Source organism: Limanda limanda, chromosome 7, assembly GCF_963576545.1.
Source record: "Limanda limanda chromosome 7, fLimLim1.1, whole genome shotgun sequence".
Lineage (NCBI taxonomy): Eukaryota > Metazoa > Chordata > Actinopteri > Pleuronectiformes > Pleuronectidae > Limanda > Limanda limanda.
Genome location: NC_083642.1, coordinates 1,139,005 through 1,151,504, shown reverse-complemented (window position 1 = coordinate 1,151,504; position 12,500 = coordinate 1,139,005). Strand labels below are relative to the sequence as shown.

Here is a 12,500-nt window from a genome sequence, read left to right as displayed (position 1 = left end):
CGCACTACGTTAGCACTTCTCTGCCTCAGTGCTACGACGTGATGCTACAATATGATAATAAAACGTGAAGCTCCACTCATCCTCCCTTCCTCAACCTCTCATCTGTTCCTCTGCCCTTCCTGTCTTTTCTTCTCCTTCACGTCTCATCTCCTCCACCCTTTTCCTCCTCTCCCCCCTCCACTCTCTCCATCCTTCCTTCTTCCCCAGTATCCTTCTCCTCCACCTCTTCCTTCTCTCTCCCTTTGCTTATTCCCTGTTTCCTTCTCCCCTGTTTCCCCTGAAAGCCTCTGACTCTAAATAAAAGCAGAAGTGAACGAGGGAAAGAGGGCGTAGCCGGAGGAGAAGACAGGTGAGAGAAGGAGACGTTACGACGCCACAGCGGGAATAAGGTCAACGTTAACTCAAGGGTTCAGGGGTCAAGCTCTGCCTACCTGCGGAGAGGTGACCAGGTCCCAGTGGAGCGGAGACAGAACAGAGGGCAAAGGTCACAGACACCTGGCACGCCGAACATCCCAGTGATCTGCTGACTGGAGATCAGCTGCTCTCTGCGTCCACAGGGGCGAGCTCTCATTGGACGCTAGCGACACGCCCACCGCTCGCCACAGTCGTCGAGTCCGAGAGCTTTTGAATCGTGAACATCCTCGAACCTCACGTCAGTCATCGTCAGGTCAGGAGATCAAGAGTTATTTTAGAAAAAAACTTTATTTACTTCATTGCAAAACTGAAAGAAGGAAACCAGCTCCTTCAAAATAAAGGAGGTCACCTCCTTCAGGTCAGTGGAATCCACAGCGACGCCCCCTGGTGGTGAAGTGCAGCTCTCAGGTATTTACTAAATATTTCAAGTGGAGAGAAGTGATGTGTGCTCTGCATCTTAAAACCACTTTGTTGCCATGGTTTCCCCAGAGGTGACGAGAGGAGCCGTTTGTCCTCTGTCACCTCGAGTCCATGAGGGAAATCACGAGCTGTGATTCTCCTCCAGGAGGCGCCACTGAGCGACTCTGTTTCTTCGTCAAATGAAGACGACAAAGACGTCAGAGAGTCAGACAGACGCACAGCTCGGACTGAAGGATGAAAAGAAATCATACAAACTGTTCATTTCTTATTAATCTCAAAACACAAGGTTTTTAATATAAAGTCATCAAATTATTCTGAAAAGTCTGCAGGTGATTTAAAAGAAGCTTTTCTGTGACGTTTTGAAGGAGCGGATTTTGTCAGTCTATGATTCATATTTGTCCTTATTCCTTCACATAAAATCGGATTATCATAAGTTTCAATCATTAATAGTTTTCCAGCAAAAAGCAAAATATCTGCAGGTTCCAGTTTTTCATATTTGATGATTTTCACATTGTTTTAAATTTAATGTATTTTGTGCTTTTTCTGCTGTTTAGAAAAAGAGATTGATACCAGACTTTTATCTCAGTTTTTATAGAGACAATTCATCAGGTAAATAATTAGCAGATGAATCTGCTTAGTCAGAGTAATTGACTCAAATCAAACCTCACAATCCCTGAATGAAGCAAATTAGTTGAGTTTAAATAAAAATAAATCTGACCTGTCATGTGCTTCAAGACTTTTACAAATCACGACATTTTCAACAAAGACTAAAATGTCGCAGCTTGAACAGATTGAGTTTAATTACAGAAGGAGAAACGATCTTCAGTTTTCATGTTAAGTTAATGATCCTGAAAACTGTAGAAACCACTCGAGCTTCAGGCTGCTCCTGCTCCTCTCTATTTTCAGATGTTTGAACAAGACGAACTTTACATAAACGCTTCTTTTCTGTTTTATTGTGAAAAAACTAATAATTTCATCTCCTCAGACGTCGATAAACATTTCAAATCAAATACAAACATCTTCATTTTGAGCTTTAGGTGATTTTGACTTTTCTCAGGCTGAAGAAAATTATTTAATTGATCTGATTTGGGTTTTTTTTTGGTGTTTCACAAAGTTTAGAGAATTTTTTTACATTTCTGGCATCGTCTCATTAAAGGTGGTTTGATGTTCAGATTCTAAACTTTCAACACAATATTTCAAAACTGTTATTTCTGCTCATTGACCACAGGGTTTTTCATAAGCTCATCAATATTATCCTGGTTGTGCAGTTTGATTTTGAGATATCAAAAAATCTGTTAGTTAGCTGATTATCTCAACCAATAAACGTTTGTCAATTGTCAACAAATGTCAATGACTAATAAAGTTTGATTAATAAAGAACCTAATTATGACATAAGGCGAAGACCACACGTCGGTCAACGTGCAGAGAGGTTGTGTGCCGTCACTTCCTGTCAGCTGGTGCGTCTGCTGGTCAGTTTTCCATGTTTCTGCATCAGATCTTTAAAGTTTCAGCAGCGTGAACAGGACGAGTGACGTGAAGCTCTAAACAGATTTAATCCCTGTGGGAAGCTGCAGTGGCTTCTGGGTAAAGATTAGCAGATAAACTCACAGAACACGACTCGTTTGTCTAAATGAACTCAAACACTAGAAGCAGGGAAACAACGTTCGACCAGTCGAGGTCCGTTTCCACCTCAGCCGAGCTCAGAAGTGAAGCTCTGAGATAAACTGCTGAGATCCTGTTTGATCAGTTTTCAGTTCCAGCCGCGGCCTGACGATCGTCCTGAACTGAACCGATAACAAGCAGCGTCACCGAGTCAGCGCCGGTCACGTCAGAATCTAAAAGGGTCGCTAGCGCCGCCAGGATCGGTCACCTCTGCCCCCCCGACGCCTCATGCTCCCGGCAGTACTTCCTGTTTCCTGTCCTTCCAGCTTCCTGTTCCCTCAGCCTCTCGCTGCCACTCGATGGGAAGGTGTTTGTATTCCAGTCAGGTCGCTCACACTCCAGTTGGATCCAGTGGGGGAGACGGAGAAGTGCTGACGTGGGAATGACTTCGACCCGTTTCTCTCTCTCTCTCTCTCTCCTGCCACCTCCTCCTTTTCTCACTCTCTAAGACTTTAATCGAATTATCCCTCGCTCGCTCGCTTCGCCTCCCCTTGACCTCGGGTCGTGAGCAGATTGAACCGGAAACGTAACTCGCAGCTCTCCTCCACATGTGGGATTAAAAACGACTCTTCAAGGGATTTCAGATGTTTATCAGTGAAGGTCAGAGGTGAAAGGTTTGTTACTGTACAAAATCTTAATGATAAATCTGACCCAAACAAACATCTTCCTACTAATTCCACAAGTCTCTGCATGTGGAACACACGTCTCAGGGAAACGTTCCTTCAGTCTGATCATTTCATTATTTCTATTTTACCACATTGGACTGACACGTGCAGAGCTTTTATTTTGAAAAGTTGTGACCTTGGGTCTGAAGATTGTGTCGGTTGTTCAACAGACTCTGAAATAGTCGAGATGTGATGTATGGAAAAATAAAAGCAGTTCAGTTAATTATTCAATCAATAATAATAAAAACCAGGGAGGATGAACACAAAGTTTCTAGCTTCACTCTGAACCACAGACTCTTCGGAAAAAGCTCTGAACACAAAGTATAAAAAGTGACAGAATATTGTAGAAGACTCACTAAGGACAAGGAAGAATTCTGAAGTCACAGGAAAAGAGAACACAACATTACAAACACACAACTTCACCATATTATATAATCTGATGTAATAAAAAGAGAACACAACATTATGAACACACACCTTTACAACAGGGACTGAGCTGCTTGAATTAAAAACACCACACGTCTACTCTGAAGGTTAAAGTCTGTGTATAGTATATGAATGTTTTGTCCAGCGCCATCTTGGTTCTTCGGTGGGTGGACGGTATTAGCTGTCAATCACTCTGTGGTACTCCGAAGAGGAAATTCACAAAACTCAGCAGAACAACAGAGTAGCAGCGCAAGGGGAAAATATATTAAGACTGAAATTATGAATGAAAACAGAAATATTTATTAGTAGAGATAATGCTAAATATACACAAGGCTGTTTAAAAAAAAAGGTGCAATATCGAATTAAGAGCAGAGTTGAGTTCTTGTGCAATTTGTGGATTCTTTGTAATATATTGAGTTTGATTCTTTCCTGAGATATTTCAGTATTCGATCTGTTGCTGGTTGAGTCTGAGGCTGAAGTCGTTTTCTCACAGACGTCTGGGAAACAACCAGCGGATCGGAATGATCTTATTAATATTGATGAACTTTGCACTCACTTTATATGTTGTCAAACTTTTCACTTTATCATGACTTCCTGTGGCATTCAGTGCAAACAGGCTGAGATCCATCCCAACAGTTCACATTTATCAAAGAAAACTTCCAGACTGAAGTTTGGTAAAAACTTCAGAGCTGAAAGTTCCCTGAAGAGCTGACTTCCTGTCAGATGACTTCCTGTCAGATGACTTCCTGTCGGATGACTTCCTCCACAGCGAGTCGGTTGCTAATCGGATGAATGAGATCCGCTCACGTGCATTTTAAGTGATTGTGTGTCTGCAAACTACACACTTCCTCTTTCCCTCGGTGTCATGTGACCACATTCGACCAACCACAAACGACTTCACTAGAATAAAACAGGCAGTTTAATGAAGGATTTCTTTAGAATCATAGGATTTTTTAATCTTAATCTTCATCATTCACCAGCATCATCATCATAATCCTCATGGTTTGCCATCGTCATGACAACATCATCACAGTTGTTAATCATCGCACATCATCACGTCCACCAGTTACATTCTCATCGTTTTCAGTGATAATAGATTTATTTTGTATTTCATACTTTTTATAGTATATTGTATATCATCCATGGTCAATCTCTTTTTTAAATAATTTACATAAGAATAAAGTCGACGGACTGAAGAATGACCATCTGTATATTTACATCATGAGACACAGAAAGAGAGAGAATCAAGAAGAAAACAGTGAACGACTGGAAACCAAAGAAAACAGCGATAAAGAGGAGGAGGAACATGACAGGGGGGGGGGGGGTGTTGACAGGGGAGCCTCTGTGTGTATGTGTGTGTGTGTGTGTGTGTGTGTGTGTGTGTGTGTGTGTGGTCTCATGGTGACAACTTCCCTCCTAAAACCCCTGTTTCATCACATCATCCTGACTGTTGCCATGGTAACGGCTGCGAGTCCCCCCCGTGGTCGTTAACCAGACGAGTCTCTGACGCCGACTTTGAGTTAAAAAGGAAAGAAAAAAAGGAAAATGTTTAACTCGTAATCAAACTCGTGTCAGATTTATGGAGCAAAAAGTTTCTGCTTTAAAGGTTCAGTGTGAAAGATTCACATGAAAAGATCTGTGGACAGGAAGTGATGTTTTCACTGGTGTGTTTCATCTGGATTGTACGAATTGATTTCTTCACCCTAGAATGGGCCTTTATATTATAATACTTTATATTTAAATACTTTATATATAAATACTTTATATTTACATCCGGAGCAGGTCCTCTCTACGGAGGCAGCCATGTTTTTTACAGGAGCCCAGACTGGACAAACTAAACCTTTTGAGTTTTTATGACGACTGAAGCTGCCACAGGTTCTCTTTCCCGAGGTGTTCAGCTGCAACATGACACTTCACCACTAGATGTCACTACATCCTACACACTGAACCTTTAATGTGTCCCGTGAACACGTGGGGACTCGACCTCTAAAACATTTCACGTGTTCCAGCGAGGACGCTGACGGAACACAGGATGTTCACCGCTGAGCCGAAACCTGACGGGCACTGATTTGACTGTTTCTCTTGTTTGACTCTTAAAAAATCGTCCTTTGTTTGTGTCGGATAAAACAAACTGAGCGCAGGATGCACAGGAAACCCGGTGGACGGGTAACGGGCTGAACGAGTCACCTGCACCGAACTGGATCATTAAAGAAAAGACACAACGACACAACAAAGGTTTCAGCTCCGTGATTCCAAAGTCGTGATATCATCAACAGAGTCACACACAACTGTCTCTGTCTGTCTCTGTCTGTCTCTGTCTGTCTCTGTCTGTCTCTGTCTCTGTCTGTCTCTCTCTCTCTGTCTGTCTCTCTCCGTCTGTCTCTCTATCTCGCTCTATCTCTCTCACTCTGTCTGTCTCTGTCTCTCTCCATCTGTCTCTCTCCCTCTCTCTATCTGTCTGTCTCTGTCTCTCTCCATCTGTCTCTCTCTCTCTCTGTCCGTCTGTCTGTCTGTCTCTCTCTCCATCTGTCTCTCTCCCTCTCTCTATCTGTCTCTCTCTCTCTCTGTCCGTCTGTCTCCGTCTGTCTGTCTGTCTCTCTCTCCATCTGTCTCTCTCCATCTGTCTCTCTATCTGTCTCTCTCTCTCTCTCTGTCTGTCTCCGTCTGTCTGTCTCTCTCTGTCTCTGTCTGTCTCTCTCTGTCTCTCTCTCTCTGTCTGTCTCTCTCCGTCTGTCTCTCTATCTCGCTCTATCCCTCTCTATCCCTCTCTCTCCATCTGTCTCTCTCTCTCTCTGTCCGTCTGTCTCCGTCTGTCTCCGTCTGTCTCTGTCTCTGTCTCTGTCTCTGTCTCTGTCTCTGTCTCTGTCTGTCTCTCTCTCTCCGTCTGTCTCTCTCTCTGTCTGTCTCTCTCCGTCTGTCTCTCTATCTCGCTCTATCCCTCTCTCTCCATCTGTCTCTCTCTCTCTCTGTCCGTCTGTCTCCGTCTGTCTGTCTGTCTCTCTCTCCATCTGTCTCTCTCCCTCTCTCTATCTGTCTCTCTCTCTCTGTCTGCCTCTGTCTCTCTCCATCTGTCTCTCTCTGTCTCTGTCCGTCTGTCTCCGTCTGTCTGTCTGTCTCTCTCTCCATCTGTTTCTCTCCCTCTCTCTATCTGTCTCTCTCTCTCTGTCTGTCTCTCTCTCTCTGTCTGTCTCTCTCTCTCTGTCTGTCTCTCTCTCTGTCTGTCTCTCTCCGTCTGTCTCTCTATCTCGCTCTATCCCTCTCTCTCCATCTGTCTCTCTCTCTCTCTGTCCGTCTGTCTCCGTCTGTCTGTCTGTCTCTCTCTCCATCTGTCTCTCTCCCTCTCTCTATCTGTCTCTCTCTCTCTGTCTGTCTCTCGTCATAATGAGCTGCAGTGGAAACAGTTTTGTGCGGAGCAGGAAAAACAAAAGTAAAAGTAAAACAAGTAAACATCCAATGTTTTTACAGATTCTAATAATAATAAAGATCTTCGTGGTGTTTGAACGGAGCTCAGTGGAATCTGAGCTCATCACAGACATTCATCTCTTCTCTTATTGTGATGAAGAGATTCTCTAAGGTCAAATTGATTGTTGACGTCCTGTAGCAGGAAATGGATCCCTGGATGACCCCTGTTAGTGCAGCATGCTGGGGTGTGTGTGTGTGTGTGTGTGTGTGTTTAGCACCAGTGAGTCTTCAATGCATGACCTCACAGATCCCACAGATCAGGATCCGCCTCCGTCAGAGGAGACGGTCGATGCAGCCGAGGAAAATATGAAATTATTCTCATAAGCTCATATTCAATCAACAGACGTACGTTTGTACAATATTACAGAAATGAAATATATCACTTTAAAATAAAAAAATAAGAGCACATCTAAAACTGATGAAAGAGAAAAAAGATTTAGCCGTTTTTCCAACTTTCCCAGAGTTGAGATCACATGATATAATGTGACCTCATAGAACTCACTCAGCCAATCAGATGTGAGTCTCATCACATCAGTAGGAAATGGAAAACGTCCGCTGACACTTTTTATTCGGCTGTAGAGTTTTACAGTTTCTGAAAATGTGCAAACAACTGAAAACCATAAAATTCTTTCCAAACTAGCATCTAATGCTAAATATTAATAGATAGAGATCCAGAGGTACAGTAGCGTAGCGCAATAATTGTTACAAATATATGATGTTAACTATAATTGGTGCTAAAATCAATGACTTTGTCAAATTAAACCATTTAAATTCTGGACTGAACGTCCCTGCACACACACAGAGTGCTAATGGATGCTACATAAGATTGAATTAAATATCCATGCAAAACATTAGCCTGATAAAATGCTACCATAAAGGTTGGGATACATGTTAGAAGCGAGCTAACGGTGCAAATATTTTCTATCTTAAGTTTTACAAGAGAATTGTTCTTAAAACTCTTCTGATTTAAAATTTCAAACACTTTTCTTAATTCACTGATTGTCACCACATCATTTTCACATCATTGCTCATCATAGTTATTTCAGTAAAAGTGCTTCGTGATCATAAACACAGGAGATTTTATTATCTAGTTAATTCTATGATGCTAAAACATTAAATATTATTGATTTCCTTGGTTTAATCTTTCTTAAACTAGCGAACAAGCTAATTTCTGCTAACAGGACTGAGACTGGTTTGGGAAAATTGCAGCATGTATTTGGCTGTAGTGCAGAGTGTGGTAGAGAATCATATATAAACTATGGTCACATTAATATTATGAAACATTACATTTATTTCCCTGCACACTCAGATGACACCAGGACATTTTCATCACTTCTCACATGATTGTGACGAGTGAAGTTTCCATCGATCAGTTTGACGGCTCAGTGACAGTTTGGAGAAAAGGTTTCATTCGAATCAACATGTATTTAACCAATTATCACATCTAAGATCAAAAAGAGAAGAAGAGTCGGGCGAACCTGAGGCGCTAACGGGTGTGAGACAGACAGAAAGAGAGAGAGAGAGAGAGAGAGAGAGAGAGAGAGAGAGAGAGAGAGAGAGAGAGAGAGAGACTGTGTTGGAAATTATTCATCAATTCTAAAACCTAAACAGAGTTCTAATGAGACATTCACCAATAATGATATTTGCAAAAGATAAAAGACCAAAAAAACGTGCAATCCAGGAGTTGACTTGAACGACTCATCATCATTTTGACAGGAAGTGAGTCCGAGTGGAGAAAACTTCACATTTATAAACATAAACTTGTAATTGACGGGGAATATTAAAAAAAAAGCTTTCAAGACCGAAGTCTTTGTTTCTCTGATTCATTTTAAAGATAAAACATTTTTTTCTGAATCACTGTTTTAAAAATAAATCTAAAAATAATATCATTATTTCAAGTTTTATTTTTCTCCTCAAACAGGACACGCCCCTCTGCTCGTTGATCACGTGACTTTGGATCGAAGCTCCGTCGGTTTCAGACTCTTCATCGCTCACGTTCAGACTCTTCATCGCTCACGTTCAGACTCTTCATCGCTCAATATGAGCACACGGACAGATTCTCACACCAGATCTGAGACGAGCGTATTGCTTTTTAAAATGTACACGTTGCCAAGAGAAGCTGGAGACAGAAGTGCAGGCTCACTATGAGGAAAATATACAGTAGATACATGTGACTGTACAGCTGAGAGATGATTGGCCGATGCTCATACAGCGTTTCCACTCATAACATGACCCTGGCTCAAGGGTCAAGGGTCAAGGGGCGGGGCGTAGGAGACATACAAACGCTCTGTAACTTGGCACAGGAGGACGACGCCTCCTTTTCATCTCCTTTATATTTACTTGGCACTGATTCAGAAGGACTTCATTCTCTCTCTCATTTCTTTCCTTCCTGTTTCTTTCTTTTTGGAAAGGGAGGAAGAGAGGAGGAGCAGGAGGGAGTCAGAGTTTCAGAGTCAGAGTGTGTCTTCTGCAGGAAGACACAAGAGAAGAAGACACAAAGGGCTCCAGTGTTTGACCTTCATCGTCACCTCCACCCGCTTCCTCTTCCTCTGAAGCGCTGAGTGTGTTTACATGCATCGGAGTGAGTCGTGCAGAATCATTTAAAACCCGATGAGCTGATCTCAGTCTGAGGGATCGAACACACAGATCAGGCCAGACAGCGTCCTCCTGTCTGAGGGCAAATCAAACCTCAAACGTGAATGAGTGACTTGTGATGTGAACGTTTTAAAACTTCTGTGAGCGACCAGCAGGGGCAGCAACTTTCAGCTTCTGCCTGAAAGAGACAAACTCACTCAAATTCACTGCATTTCTATGTTTGTGTCATTTCACTTCCTCCTGATTCTTCACAGGTCAAACTGAGGCGATGGCAAAGTCCCCGGAGACTCATTTATTAATTTCTTAGCAGAAAAATCATTTTTAAATGCAGCTTGACTCTAAAATAATAACACGAGACGTGGACACGGTGTCCTGCTGCCTGTGGTTCTTATTGTAACGTGATTATGGATCATAGAGCTTGGTCTGTGTGTGAGATCATGTTCACAAATGTTAATAATATATTTGGAATTCACGCAGTTAAAGAATAATTAAAATTTCAAATATTAAAGTGGATCACTGCTACGGATCAGAGTGCAGGCGTGCATGTAAACATACTCATCCAGATATTTATCTCTGAGGACAACTGCTGTGTGTGTGAGTGTGTGTGTGTGTGTGTGAGTGTGTGTGTGTGTGTGTGTGTGTCTGTGTGTGTCTTCACACATTAGGCACCAGGGTTCTCCCTAAAACTGTAACGGGGGGGGGGAGCACTTCAAGTGTTTTTCTTTCTCCGTCACTTTGCTAAAAAAACTTCTTAACTCGGCTGTTGAAACAGATCTGAGATCAGAAACTGATCCATCGTCATGATTTAGAATCGTTAACCTGCCTCAGTGCTTTTGGGACGTTTACAGGAAACTGTTTTCATATCTGAAGAACAGAAACACGAGCGTTTCCTGTCTGGTGACATTTAAAACACTGAACCTGATTCTCACTCCACTGTCGTGTTCGGATGCAAATCGATGGATGAGACGCAGGTCTGAGGAGAACCCTGGTGCTGGATGTAGGAATGATGATGACTCAACAAAAGACCAGATTCATGACTCTAGTGGGGGGGTGTGTGTGTGTGTCTCTCTCCAGCAGGACGACCTGCCGCTCGGACAGTTCAGGAAGTGCCAGCGACTCTGTCCCGAGTCCTCGGTCCTTCGCCCGGAGAGTTCGGTCTGATGTGGTGAAGACAAGCTGAGGCCTGCAGAGCTGGGGCGTCCTCATCAGCTCCACAGCGCCCCCTGCTGACATTCTGAGGCCAGCGGATCCTCCTGGAGCGTGTTGTCCAACCCTAATGAACTGTGTCTCCCTTCGGGGGGGGGGGGGGGAGGAGGAGTGGGGGGGTCGTGGCTTCATGCTCGGACAGGGAGGATAAACAGCTAAAGTCTGATCAGACCCAAAGTCGGGGGGGGAGAGACGAGATGTGAGTTTGTTCTCAGGCGGACGTCAAAGACCGTGTCGCACACAAAGTGCTGACTCATGGCCGAGGTTCAGCCGAGTCACTGCGTCCTGCCGAGGGAAGCAGGAGAGGGAGACGTCTCCGGGTGTGGGACGTCTCCGGGTGTGAGACGTCTCCGGGTGCGAGACGTCTCCGGGTATGAAACGTCTCCGGGTGGGGGACAACTCCGGGTGCGAACAACTCCGGGTGCGGGACGTCTCCAGGTCTCCGGGTGCGAGACGTCTCCGGGTGCGGGACGTCTCCGGAGGTGAGACGTCTCCGGGTATGAAACGTCTCCGGGTGCGGGACAACTCCGGGTGCGGACAACTCCGGGTGCGGGACGTCTCCAGGTCTCCGGGTGCGGGACGTCTCCGGAGGTGAGACGTCTCCGGGTATGAAACGTCTCCGGGTGGGGGACAACTCCGGGTGCGGGACAACTCCGGGTGTGAAACGTATCCGGGTGTGAAACGTATCCGGGTGTGAGACGTCTCCGGGTGCGGGACAACTCCGGGTGTGAGACGTTGGAGAGGATCAGTCCTTCAAGCTGCAGCCCCCCCCCCAGTGCTCACTGTCCCACCCAGAGTGTCACGGCTTCACCGAAGCTTCCAAAGAAAAATAACCTAAAAACTAGCGTTGTAATTTTAAAGGTTGAATATTTGAAGACTCAACAAACACGCTTTTATTTTGAAATCCTTGTTCCTAAAGAAATACCGGACTTCCTCCTGTTGTTATAATTTATGCGTCATTGATGCTGCTTCGTGATCAGAGATTAGAAAAGACAGAGGCGGCCATGGAGGGGAGGGGGGGGGGGTGGTTCGTATCACCCTTCGATTTACCGGGGACAGTCAGGCAGGGCGGGGTCTCGCGGTCGCCCCTGGTTACCTAGAGGAGGGGCTACTGCACTCGGAGGCGGGGCAACAGAACTGATGGGCGATGTCGTCATCTTCCTCCTCTCTGAGAGAGAGATAGACAAACAGAGACAAAGAGAGAGGACAGGAGGACAGACAGGAGAAGAGGAAGAAGAGAGACAGAAAAAGAAAGGACAGGAAAGAAGAGAAGTCTGGTAATGGGTTGTTCAGTTTAAAGCTGCAGTACTGCTCTCGTCCACTAGATATCAGTGTTTCCACATCTCTAACTGCAGGAGGGACCTCGGTTTAAGTTTCCAGGTGGAGGTGAAGCAGCGTTCTCCACTCACAGGGAAGGAGGGATGGAGTGATGGACGGAAGGAGAGAAGGAAGGAAGGAGAGATGTAGGATGAAGGGAAGAAAGGATGGAGAGAAGGAAGGATAGAGAGAAGGAAGGAAGGAGAGATGTAGGATGGAGGGAAGAAAGGATGGAGAGAAGGAAGGATAGAGGGAAGGAAGGAAGGAAGGAATGGAGACGTAGGATCGAGGGAAGGAAAGAAGAGTGGATGGACAGAAGGTGGGATGGAGGGA

The 12,500-nt window shown here is 44.5% G+C and overlaps 2 protein-coding genes across 2 annotated transcripts in view; one reads left to right on the top strand and one right to left on the bottom strand.

Moving 5' to 3' along the window:
* The window catches only part of si:dkey-96f10.1 (6-phosphofructo-2-kinase/fructose-2,6-bisphosphatase), a 186,902-nt gene that overhangs the window by 59,473 nt on the left and 114,929 nt on the right, over positions 1-12,500 (top strand). The window lies entirely within an intron of this gene.
* The window catches only part of LOC133005424 (IQ motif and SEC7 domain-containing protein 2-like), an 84,677-nt gene that overhangs the window by 51,228 nt on the left and 20,949 nt on the right, over positions 1-12,500 (bottom strand). The window lies entirely within an intron of this gene.